This window comes from Hemiscyllium ocellatum, unplaced genomic scaffold (assembly GCF_020745735.1).
Source record: "Hemiscyllium ocellatum isolate sHemOce1 unplaced genomic scaffold, sHemOce1.pat.X.cur. scaffold_261_pat_ctg1, whole genome shotgun sequence".
Lineage (NCBI taxonomy): Eukaryota > Metazoa > Chordata > Chondrichthyes > Orectolobiformes > Hemiscylliidae > Hemiscyllium > Hemiscyllium ocellatum.
In genome coordinates this window covers 844,678-858,021 of record NW_026868149.1, presented here as the reverse complement: position 1 = coordinate 858,021, position 13,344 = coordinate 844,678, and the positions used below count along the sequence as shown (strand labels likewise).

General features: G+C 40.6%; 1 non-coding gene across 1 annotated transcript; it reads left to right on the top strand.

The window, feature by feature from the left end:
• The first annotated feature begins 220 nt into the window (after positions 1-220).
• trnar-acg (transfer RNA arginine (anticodon ACG)) lies at positions 221-293 on the top strand. Its single transcript has one exon. It is a non-coding gene; the product is annotated as a tRNA-Arg (tRNA).
• The last annotated feature ends 13,051 nt before the right edge of the window (positions 294-13,344 follow it).

Genomic DNA, 13,344 nt, shown 5'->3' with positions numbered 1-13,344 from the left:
CATGAACACCTCCGTCCTTTACCTTGCTGTAAATGTTTCAGATACGAAAATAATGGATATCCGTGTCCTTTTTTGGAACAAAAACCTGCTTTGAAAAGTGGTGAAGATTGGACTGAAGCAGTGATAGTGATTATCTTTGTTGCTTGTTCAATTCGTGCACATCACTGCTATTAATCATGTCGTGCTAACATCACGGCTCTTATACAGCTAGCGATGCGTCGGGCCAGTGGCGCAATGGATAACGCGCCTGACTACGGATCAGGAGACTGTAGGTTCGCGTCCTACCTGGCTTGAGGGAAATGCTGGCATTTATTACGCATTTGAAAATTGATTTCTCTTCAGCCGAAATAAGGTGTAAGCTTTTAATCTGGAGGAATAAGAATGCCTTCATTAAATGCCCACGAGAACCTGAGGGTAAATGTTCCAGCGTCATCACAGGAGGGAAACCGAATAGTCGCACACGTTGGTCATGGGTACCTTTCCATTTCGCAAAGCCACGGATCGCATCACTGTTGCTCGCGGGAATGGCCGGCTTTGAGCATTTTTTTGAAACTCCTTGGCCCATGCATTCAGAGAAGAATGGAAAGTTGAATGTCCAACTAATCTTTATAAAGAGTGAGTTCCAGAGTCTACCACCTGCAGATTGATAAAGTTTTCCGACAAATCTATTCAAATCTTTCTGCATCTTGTCTGAAATCAACAAACCCTGGTAATCGATCAAGAGCAACTGTTTCCTTCAATCTGTAATTCCATGCCCCTCATTATTTCCTACACGTCAATCATGTCTCCTCACAATCAGCTCTGCTCTCAGAAAAATAACTCCCGTTTTGCCTAGGCCAGACCACTCAAAACATTCTTATGCAGGAAATTCAGAGTGTAACGTCGCTGTTTGTTTTGGTGAGTGTGTAGTAAGATTTACTTAGAATACTTAACTAGGTTGAGAAAATTATTTACAAAACTAAGGAATGAAACACAATGAACAGAATATAAAATACCCACAGATCTTAGCAATCTAAAGTAGACTTACTTATGCTTTTCAAAAAAATACACAACAGTCCTGATAATTAAACCCCATAAACACACAATACAAATGAAACTGGTTTACAGGTCGATATTAGAGGGGCAGAAGATGAGAGACATTCACATCACTGGCACATTGAAAACCTTCGTGTAATTAGGTGTGGCTGATACTTTGGCAATGGTAAACAAAATATTTAGGCTGTCAAATAAATTTTGAAATTCTTGTGTTCGCTGAGGTTTCTTGCCTGTTTTTAGCAATTCGGTGAGTTGAGCAGTCCCACTTCTAACAGTCAGCACAAACTTTCAGAAAAAGTCACTCAATCCGGTAAACCGTTGTACTGCTGTTTTCGTCAACAATGTATAAAAATACCCCGTAGCTTCCGTTTTCACATCCCGTGGGGCTATTTGTCCGTGTTCAACGACATAGCCCAGGAAGGTGACTTTGGCTTTGGCAGATATACTTTCAGTTAGGTTTACAAATCAGTTTGACTTCCGTATTCGATCAAACAAGCCCGAGAAATTCTGTAAATATTCAATCCATGAGAGACTGAATGTCCCAGACACGCCACACACCAAACTGTTGTGTATCCAGCAATTACCTTGTCCGTTAACCTCAGAAATACCAGTGAATCTTTTTTGCACAAACGGCATTACTTTAAATTTCTGCAGTCCAGTTGGCGTTACAAAATTGCCTTTGATCTTTCCGACAAAGTTTACTGTCAGTAACCTTTGAGGAAGTCCAACTTGGAAATGTAAGTTGCCCTTCCAATCTCTTCCACGTAGTCCTCCAACTACAGATGAGTAGATGCACCAATCTTTCTAACAACATTGACTTTGTGATAGTCCACACATAACTTTTGGGTCTTACCTGACTTTGTCACCATGATGATGGGTGAACTCCATTCATTGAAACTCACTTTGGTTATGCCATCTTGGAACATCCGTGACATCTCCTTATAAACTTGCACCAACTTTATAGGTTTATGCCTGCAAGGATGTTACAAAATCAGAACAGCAACTCCTATATTTACATCATCTACAAATAAGTTATTAATTCCCAGTTTATTTCAGCATGCAAGAGTAATAACTCTTACGATTTTCTTCTGGAAGAGAACTGAATAACTTTACCAATATTAGACAACTTTTGCATTGTCCAATTTTATAGCAGGAACGTCCAATGCAGAATTCGCTAAAATTGGTTCTTCCCAGTGAGTTGTATTCAATAACACATTCTCCCCTTGCGTTCGTTCTCTGCCAAAATAACATTAGCGCATATTCCCATCACACATTCTGTGAGATTCCTCCATGCCAGGATTTCCTATCAAGTAGCTAACCTCACTCGATTTCCTTTTAATTTGATAAGGTCTTCGAAACCTTGCTTTAAAGTTTCACCAATTAATGAAATTTAAATAAATACATTGTTCCCAGTGGCAAAATTCTGATTTTTTTTGTTTCTCATGCACTTCCTGCTTCACCATTTGCTGCGATAATTTTAAGTGCTGTCTCGACAACTCTCCAACATTATTTAGTCCAATTCTAAAATTTGATACATCGTCCAAATGCGTGGTCTCTGTAACCTGACTTATTAATATTTCCTTATTAAATTTTAATGGTCCTCTTTCTTTATGCCCCAAATTGGTCTCAGATGATCTTAGTTTTGTGGATTCTTTCGATATATCTCAGATCGCAAACAGCACTGACGCAACTCCCTTATGGAAATAATCTGGCTACTCCGAACCATAAAACCTCAACATAGTCTTTAATAATTGACGTCGCCTTTCCAGTGCAACATGTGATTCTGAATGGTACACAGTGGATTTGATTCGTTTTAATCCGAAGCTATCTATATACTCCCTGGAAAGTTGGATGTGAAGTTGGACCCTTGATCTAATTGTATCTCTGATAGTAGTTTATATTTTGTTTTTTTTTTAATCGTAATTTTTCCTCAATCCTTTTAGCTGTCATCTTGCAGAATTGAACAGCATTTGGAAATCTCGTCAATACGTCCATTTATGTTAATTAATTCTTATTCCCATCTTTTGTTGAATGGAGGGAACCTACACAATGCATCAAGACAATTAAGACATATTCCTTGAACGCTGCAGCAGGTATTAAAGGTGCAGGCTTTATTTTTTCCCATGGTTTGAAATGTATGACACGTCAGGCAAAATTCAATTACATTCATCTGCAATCCAGGCCAGTAAAAATGTCTTTGTATTTTAGCCTCCGTTTTCCTCACGCCGAAGTGACATCCAATTTTTTGGCACATGTGGCACTCGCAGCACCACTTTTCTGTACCCTACTAGAAAAAAACCATCCTGCTCATTTCTCACATACTTGAATATATGTTGGTCTCCATTTCCTCCTTAACATATCATTTGCTAAGTAATATCACACAGGGATGCATTCACTCTCCTTCCGAATATATGTCTTCTGATCCAAGTGTTTTAATTTTTCATCTTTCTGCTGTAACTCAGCAGCATAGCTGAGCTGAATATGCTTGCATTTTTAACGTTTGTCCCCTGCTGTGTCCAACTTACTTGATATTAAAAACATTGTAATCTTGATGCATTGTGTAGATTCCCTACATTCAATAAAAGATGGGAATAAGTACTAATTAACATAAATGGATGCAATCATTTTTCAGCTTCCTAATCCGTGCCTTTTGATTTCTCCTGCTTTCGATTGTGACTCTGTGATCGCGTAAAGACACAATCTGGGAAAATTCCTTGATCAACGTCCTGCATTGCTAGTCTTGCCTGCAGCTCGACTGGCTTTTCAACTGGAGTATGGAGCAGGCTAACCGGTGATTGAGCTATATCATTTGCAAGCACAAATTCTTTTCTTGGAGCTGAGAGTTTGTCCAGAACTCCCACTACAAACTCCCCACTCTTTTCTGCCGACTCTAGCCTCACTGTACATCACTGAGCAATGTTTCGTCCCACCATGAATTCCTGTACACATAGTTCTTCAGGAGTACATATTTCCCCATCCTTCTGCATCACAGACTGAGACGATCCTGTGTCCCTAAATACTGTTACCTGTCTATTTGCTACTCCTCGCCAAGGTAAATAACCTTTAACTTTGCAGGTATATTTTTCAAGCAGACATGGCACTTCCCCCTTACCAACCTCTGATCGGTTTGTGCACTCTGATGAAGCTTTCCAGCCTCCACTGTGCTTTCTATTACCAAGCCAACAAAACATCCAGGCTTGTTTTGTTTTCCTGCATTTGATTTTACAGTGCTTTCCATAGTTCTCCAATACTGATTTCATGTGGCCTACTTTATTGCAATGAAAACCTCAGATCTTGTTCCCTTCAAGGTTTTCCTATATATCCTGTGATAAGTTATCCTCATGATCTTAACAGAGATTTAACTTTCCCGTTCCACGTGGGGATTTCTCTTTGCCCAATTTCTATCCCTCAGGCGTAAAATGATTCTGGAAGCCCATCCTTGTTTTATGGATCAGTTCATTACAATCAGCCATTTCAGCTGCTCTTTGTCGTTTTAAAAATATGCTCTTCCAGTGCAATCTTATCTTCAGCATTTATCTCCAGCGTTTTAATGTGAATTCCTTTAGTAATTGCCAATTTCTGAAGTTCAATCTCTGTCTCCCTTTCTCTCTGCTCTTCAGCTCTCTCTTCTTCGAATCGTGCCTGAAACTGTTTGAAATCTGGTCTCTTTTCCTTATCTCTCGCGTCTAACTCAAGCTGCTTCATATTCAATTAACATTTAAACATCTCTGCAAATTCTCATGAATTTTCCAGCTGGGTGAAATGCTGAGCTACTGCGTGGAGTGACCTCTCCTTTTCTCACAGAAAGAGGCAAATACAACCCCAGCATTTTTGCTTATTCCAGAAGCCTGGCCTGAATCAGTTTTTTGTAAAAGTGCCAACTTTTCATCGTAAATAGTCAAACAACCCTTTGTACCTAAATGAGACATGCTTTCCCAAGAACTGTCCACGACAATCCAAATCAACAACCGAAATGAAGACGCAGGCACATATCGGTTGCTCTTTTAATCCATCAACTATCTTCCAATTTGTTATGAGCTAGGCTAAATCATTCAAAATGTTATTAAGCAGACAACCCAGATCGTAACATTATATTCTTTTTCGTTAAGTGTACAGTGATAATTACCCAATTAGCTAATTATAAAAATTCACAAAATCACGGATAGAAAAATAAAAAAAATATAGAATACCCACAGAACTTAGTCCTTCCAAAATAGACTGAATTGTGTCGTTCTGAAAGTACACAACATTCCGAAAAAAAGCACCTTAAACACAGTGAAAATGAAACAGAATCTTACGGTTAAAAATTAGAACGGCAGAAGGAGAGAAGTTATTAATTAGTGCACCACTGCTGCTGAAGGATCTAAAAACTGGAATTCAGCATTCCAGATTGACCACTCTTTTACGATTATACAGTTCATTTCTAAAACATAGAGTCATTGGCCACAAGCCTCAGCTGTTGATGGAGAAAAAAAAAGGCCTCACAGTGAAGAATTACATCACTATAACACTTCATCTGATTCAGAGCCTGAACTGATTTACAATGCCTTTGATAAAAAACAACGTCAAGACACATAATCCTTGAGGAAAAGTACAGCTCGTTGTTTTTTTTAAAAGAGAGCATCTTTGTGACAGCGCAGTCTGTCCAAACCATCTTCATAGCTGAAATTCTACGAACAGACAATGTCCTGGAAAATCTGGTCTGCACAGTTTCCAGTGCTATCACATCCCTGCCATAATGATAATTGCAGAAAGACACTCAATACTCCATCTAGAACCGATTGAGCAAATGAAATTAACAACTTAGAAATCCACAGAAACTGCACTTTTTCAATGATGTGACTTTTGCACAAAACTGCGCCGTGGAGAAAGTGAGAACTGCAGGTGCCAGAACTCAGAGTCGACAGTGTGGCTATGGAAAACACAGTTGCTCAGACAGCATGCGAGGAGCGGGAGAATTGCAGTTTCGGACATAAACACCTCATCAAGAATGAGGTTTGTGGCCGTGGGGACGGAGAGATAAATGGGTGGTTTGGGAATTTGGGGGCGTGATAGCTGAGAAAGTGATGAGCAGATAAAGGTGGAAAATAAGATGCGAGTTCTGACAGGAGGTGGAGCGGGTAGGTTGTAAATGTGATGTGCAGGACATAAGGGCAATGCTGAGTTGGAGTCATGAAACTAGAATAATGTGAGCGAAGGGTGATTGAGGAAACTGGTGATCCCATGTGGCATCAAGGTCCCAAGTGGAAGATGAGGCCTTCTTTTTTCAGGCGTCAGGTGTTTAGAGAATGTCAACGAGGGAGGCGCAGGACCTGCATGTGCTTGGCAGATTGGGAGGTAGAGAATGATTTGCATCAGTGATGAGCTTCCAACTGCATATCCAAACTATCATTACGAACATGTTGTTACATCTCAAGAACAGTATCTGACACTACCCCCATCGAAGTAGAAGGCGAGGATTGCAGATGCGAGAGATTGTAGTCAGGAAGGATAGCGCTAGAAAGCACAGTGGTTAGGCAACATCTGAGGACCAGGAATGTCAATGCTTCGAACATAACTAGCGAAGAACTTATGCTCGAAAAACGATTTTCCTACTCCATGGATGCTGCCTTACTAGGGGTACTTTTCAAGATCCACGCTTTTAACTCGACACCACCACCACTCAACTGCTTTAGAAATTTAAGATGCACCTGTTGCCACTCATTTGTTTCTTCTGCCGCATGCGAGGAAAACTGCAACATTCTTTTCCCCATAAATATCAGGTCATTCAGATCACTAAAGAACAGAAAACTGCAGAGGCTGATTAACTGAGGGAAAAAAAATTGTAGAATTCTGCATTCTCTCAGTGCAACTGAATATTTGAATATAAAGTTGGTAAAGGAAAAGAGAAATCTGCAGTTTGATAACTGCTACATTCTGTTACTCAAAGGAAAAACGAGTTTCATGAACCGGAATGTTTCGATCAGGTAATGCATGCTCACCCTGTCAGGTTCTAAGAGGAAAGGTGGAATAGATATTGGCTTCGCCATTGCTGAACAGATGAAAAATATTAATTTGACTTCCAAAACAGTTGATGCTCCTGCAGAAAAGTCAATGTGACTCATATCCCAGCACAGCCATTTCGGTGTGTATTTCAGAGTCCTGCAATATCACATTTAATTTAAAAGATCTTTATTGATTGTTCCTTATAAATACGGCATTCTCCATTTCAGAGTTCATTGGACAATATTTTACCCACTCACTTATTCAACGGTACATCACTCAATTTTAATACCCCTAATGTTCTATTCACGACTTATCTACCAAAATGCTTTCACGAAGAAAATGCTTATTTTAAAACCAAAGACTGAGCTTAACCAATGCCTGTTGGAAATCAACCATCATTCTGTCACTCTCTATCCGTTGTTTAGTGTGACTCAGTGCCTGTCACCTAAAACCTGTGCCCTCTAGTTTTGAACTTCAACATATTGCGCAAACGATTTAGGCCAGTTGTCGATCCATGCCCCTCATGATTTCATAAACGATGAGAACGTGACACACTGGCTGGAACATTCCAGCGAAAAAGCCCCTGCTGACCCCATCTCCATGCTTATCTGAAGCTCTCGGCTCCCCGCAACATCCCTGTAAATCATGTGTGCACAGTTTCAATTTTCACAAAATCCTTCCTGTAGAAGTTGACCATAATTGTAAACAGTATTCTAAATGTGATCTCACCAATGCTCCATATCGCCACAACATGACATTCCAAGTTGGATAATCGACTTTCTGACTAATAACGAAAAGCGTGCCAAGTGCTTTCTTCACCACATTGTCTCCTTGTGGCACCACTTTATCTGCTTTTATAACTTTTTCCTTGACTGATAAAGTTGTGATTGTCACTATGTTCTGCTGCCTTCACGGATATGTTGACCAACATGCAAAGTCTCTCTGTTCCCGTGGGTTTCCTCGTGTCCTGTCAATCATTGTGTAATCAGTTGATGTGTTACTTCCAATGTGCATCACCTCATGTTTTTCATGGTTAGTTTCAACGTCGCCTCTCTGAATGTGACATTTGATAAATCCATTTCTGTGCTCCTACTTCCTAAAAGGATCTTCCTCACTATTAGCCACTTTGCTAATATTCGTATCATCGACAACTCTGCTTATCATTTCCTCCTAACTTGTTCTACATTCTTTACACACATTCACAAACGACATGGGACCCAGCATTCATCCTTGTGTTACATCATTGAATACCAGTTCCAGTCACAAGAAACAGCCTTCTATCACCATCCTGTGTCTCTTACCACCACCAATTTAAGTTTGTATCCAACTTGCAGGGGACCCTAAATCCCTTTTCACTTGTATCCTCCTACCAATCATCAGAGTGGTGTCGTGTTGAAGGCTATGTTGGAATCCACACAAATAACATCAACTTCACTACCCTCGTTCAAAAAAACCTGATCACTTGCCAATAAATTGTATTAATCCAATCTGTTAGGTATGACATTCTGTAACAAAACCGTGATGACTCTCCCTGATGAAACCTTGCCTGGTGAAGTGGCAGTTAACTCTTTCCTTCAAGGTTTGCACCAAAAGGTTCCCTTCAATTGATGTGAGACTCACTGCTGTGTGATTCTCTGGTTTATCTCTCCCAATCTTGCGTTAGTCCAGTCCACTACAAACCCAAAGATGAAAGTAAACCATTGCTCAGAACACCTGCAATTTCCTCCCTTGTCACAGAGAGGAACATAAGATACAAGTTTATCCTGAATTGGGAATATGCCCACTTCAATCTGGAAAACCGCGAACACTTCCTCAGTCCCTATGTCAAACTGCTTAAGAACCTTTCCATCCCTCCTCCTGCATTCTGCCCGTATATCTTGCCACAAGAGGACTGTTTGCTCACTGAACAAGTAAAGTGATTCAGTCAGTTATTCCATTTGCAGACACGACTGTACTGTAACTCTGGAGGATGATCATTCAGATATTTTAGCTTGAAAACGCTGTATTCAGCATTCGTGGTTATAAAATATTTTGCTTTGATAGCCACAGGCTATTACAGTGAGAAATGGTTTGAAATTTCTCCAACTGAAAAACATTTACTTAATTCCAACTCCTGTGCAGATTGCTATCTGTTCACATCTGATATGACGGACATGTTGCTCTCTTGTTGTTTATCATATCCAGAACAGAGCGGCGGCACAAATCCCAAACACATGATTTCTATTTTCATTGACCTACGAAGTCGATGCCAGTGGCAAACATTGTAATGGGATTCATCAACAAGAGAAACTTTCAGGATGAAAACAGTTCTGTCTTCTGCGCAGGGGGTCATTGCAGAAGCACAGTATCCAGCCTCCTCAGGGGAAAGACGAGAAGATGCTGAAAAGAGAAATCGAAGTTAACATTTTTGGTCCAGTGACCCCGTCCTTGGCACTGATGATTTCCAGGAAAACTTCGGTCGATATGCAGCAGATATGTGGGGGTGCAGTAATTAGGAGGAAACGAGATGTCGGGATAGAGTCGAAAGAGAGAGACGGGCAGTTGGGCATAGGAATTGATAATGATCTGTTTGGAGCATTAACAACTGCTCACAGAGACTGTTTATGACTAACCAAAGGTAGTGTGTGACTAGGCCTGGTGAGTGCGTCGGGGGCCAACACATGGGAAACTTCAGGCCTCTAAAATGACTGAAATTGATCTGGAGGGTCGTGGGGTCCTCAAGCAGAAAATGGTCTGCTGTTATTCAGCATGCACTAAGCTATGGTGCAACACTGCAGTAAGACTGAGATAAAGACGTTCGCTACGGAACATGGTTCTGTGCTAAAGGAGCAGTGAACTGAAAGCTCAGGGACACTTTTGGCGATAGAACTTGGCATTCTGCAAAACACTTCGTTTCCTAAGGTAGTGGCGACCACAATATGAGCTGTAGACTAGATTGTGCGAAGTGTAGGGAAAGTATTGCTTCACCTGGAAGGTGTATTTGAGCACTTGTATGCTAAGCATGGAGGTCAGAAATGGACAAGGGAGGAGAAGCAAGAAGCAAGGATACCGTGGAAGATATTATTGTAGATGTTTTTTAATCAATGAGTAAGAATTCGACCATAAAGATACTATACCTGAATGCTCGTACTTTTTGGAAGAAGGTTGGAGATATAACGGCATAAATCATCACAAATGAATACGATTTAATACACGTTGCAGAGACATGGAGACAGCATAGTCAAGACTGGGAGGTATATAATCACTGGTATGAGACAATTTGGAAGGACAGAAAGGATGGTAAGGAAGGTGGTGTAACTCAAACATTGAAGGACAACCTCAGACCGATGCAAACAGATGATTTAGTTTCTATGGAGAATGAGTTTGAATCAATTTGGGAAGAAATTAGAATTTCTAAGAAGAAAATGTCACTGTTTGTCTGAGTCTATCCGACTCCAAATTTTAAGATGACATTGGGGAGGGCAGCAGTGAACAAAGACGTAAATAACAAATGAAAAATTGAATGGCAATTATCATGTGGAATTTAATCAACATGTTGATCGGTCGAAGCAGCTCAGTCAGGGTTGCCTTGATGGGGATAGTGTTGAGTGTATCTGCGATCGATTCCTTAAATAATGTGTAATCGAACAGGCCAACAAGGGGAGAGGTTAATTAGATTTAGTGCTGGGTAATGAACTCGACAAGATGTTAGATTTGGCAATAGGTGAGCACTTGGGTGATAGTTACCAAAATTCAGTTATGTTTATTTTAGATTTTCATAGGGATAGGTATACATCGGAGTGCAAGTGCTATTGCTGGGGGAAAGAAAATTGCAATGCGATTAGATAAGATTACGCATTCAGAGGTTGGCAAAGAAACGGCACGGAATGGGCAGAATGGAAATGTGGAGTTTATTCAGGAGGATTTTCTGTGTGTCTTTGATAAGTATGTACCTGTCAGAGGGGGAGGAAATTGTCAAGCGCAGGAGTCAAGATTACTGAGGAAGTTGAATCTCTTGTTGAGAAGGCTTGTGTTCCCATGAGACGTGAATGCTCAGTTAAGGAGATTGAGAGTTACAAGTTAAATAGGAAAAAACCTGAAGAGAGACTGAAGACGAGCCAGGAGGGGACAGAGAATTTGTTGACAGATAGATTCAGGGAAAATCCGAAAGCTTTCCATCGATATGTGAGGGCTAAATGAATGAATAGAATAAAATATGGCCAATGAAGGACAGTCGTGATAAGTAGTGCGTGGAGTCAGAAGCGATGGGGGAAGCGCGAAAGCAATGTCTTTAGTCAGGATTCGCACTGGGAAAACAAAATGTTGTCTAGGATAATACTGAGAAACTGGCTACCAGACGAAATAGGATTGAAGTTCCCAAAGACAAGGCGTCATAAGCTCTGAAAATGTGAACATATCTAAATTCCCCTGGGCCAGATCGTATTTATCCTAGGACTTTCTGGGAAGCTAAGAATCAGATTTATGATTCTTCCACTTTGATATTAATGTTGTTATTGTCAAAGTTAGAGTACCAGAACACTACAGGATAGTAAAAATTGCTCTCTCATTCAAAAAAAGGGAGTAAAGAAAACCCTGGAAATTATAGACCATTGACCCTTCCCTCGGTTGTGGGTAAAGTGTTGGAAAAGTTCCATGAGATAAGATTTGTAATCATCTCGATTGGCATAAATTTATGAGGGCAAGTCAAGCCGGTTTTGTGAATGGGTGGACGACACCTACAAACATTATCGAGCTCTGTGAATTGGTAATTGAACTGCAGGTCAATTTGCTCACTGAATTGGAAAGTTCATTTCCAGACGTTTCGTCACCCTACTCGGTAACAATTTCAGTGGGTCTCCAGGCGAAGCACTGTTCATGATTCCTGCTTTCTCTTGATATGTTTGGTTTTCTTTGGGGTGGTGATGTCATTTCCGATGGTGATGTCACATCCAGTTCTTTTTTTTCAAGGGGTAGTTGATGGCGTTGAACTCGAAGTGTTTGTTGATGGAGTTCTGGTTGGAATGCCGTGCTTCGATTAAATCTCCTGCATGTAGGTGTTTGGCTTGTCCTCGGATGGATGTGTTGCCTCAGGCGAATGCAATGTTTATTCGAATGCAATATTTGTCAAGTTCTTGCATGACATTTTGGAAATGACATCAGTTTTTGCATATGGACAAATAGGCAGAAAACGAGCCACCAGGATACATGAACACCAACTAGCCACAATACGGCGTGACCCTCTCTCACTGGTATCTTACACACAGATCAGGAAAGACACTACTTTGACTTGGACAACGCATCCATCCGAACACAAGTGAAACAGAGACACACACGATTATTACGAGAAGCATGGAATTCCAACTAGAAATCCATCAAAATCACATCGATTTAGACTTCATCTACAACTCGCTGAAAAACAGAACAGGAAATTATATCACTACAGGAAATGACATCACCAACCCAAAGAACCGCAAGCATATAAATAGAAAGCAGAATTCATGAACAGTCCGTCACCCGTAGGCACACTGAATATATTAAGCAGGAGGGTTACGAAACGTCGGAAATTAGCCTTCCAGCTCAGTGAGCAAATCTTCATCTGTGAAGCTAAAACTGAGCTACAACTCTTGTCAAAACTTGCCAGGTCACGAAACAGATGTATGAGGATAAAGCTGTTTTGTAATGCACGTTTGGGTTTCAGTTAGCCGTTTGATAAATTTCGCCACGGCAGGTGACTCACAAGATACTGAGGCATTGGGAATGAGGGGGATGTCGTGCTTTGTATCAGAAATTAGCCAGCTGAAAGAAGGACAGAGGGTGTTACTTGATGGGAAAACGTTCATTCTGGAATTCTGTTGCTTGTGGTGTACTGCAACGATCTGTTTTGGGTTCACTGCTTTTTGTCATTTTTTTGTAAACGAGCTGGATGGGGACGGAGAAGGATGGGTTAGTAAATTTGCGGACGACACTACGTTCGGGAAAGTTGTACACAGTGCTGAAAGATATTGTAGATAACACAGTGACACAGGTATTGCAGCAGAGTTGGGCTGAGAGTTGGCAAATGGAATTTAATGCAGAAAAGTGTGAGAAAGAACATGGCATATAAAAATATCACAGAATATAAAGATTGATAGCAGAAGTTTCTAGTAAAATATAAATGAAAAAGAGGAGGCAAAAGTAAACGTTGACCCTCTCGTGGATGGAAGGGAATTTACTTATTGGGATATGCGGAAATAGCAGTGACATTGATCAGGCATTTGGTCGGTCTTCACAGTGGAGTGATTTAATAACATGCCTGTAATTGAAAAGAAATGATGTTTGGTGGACGACATGGGAACAGTCATTATA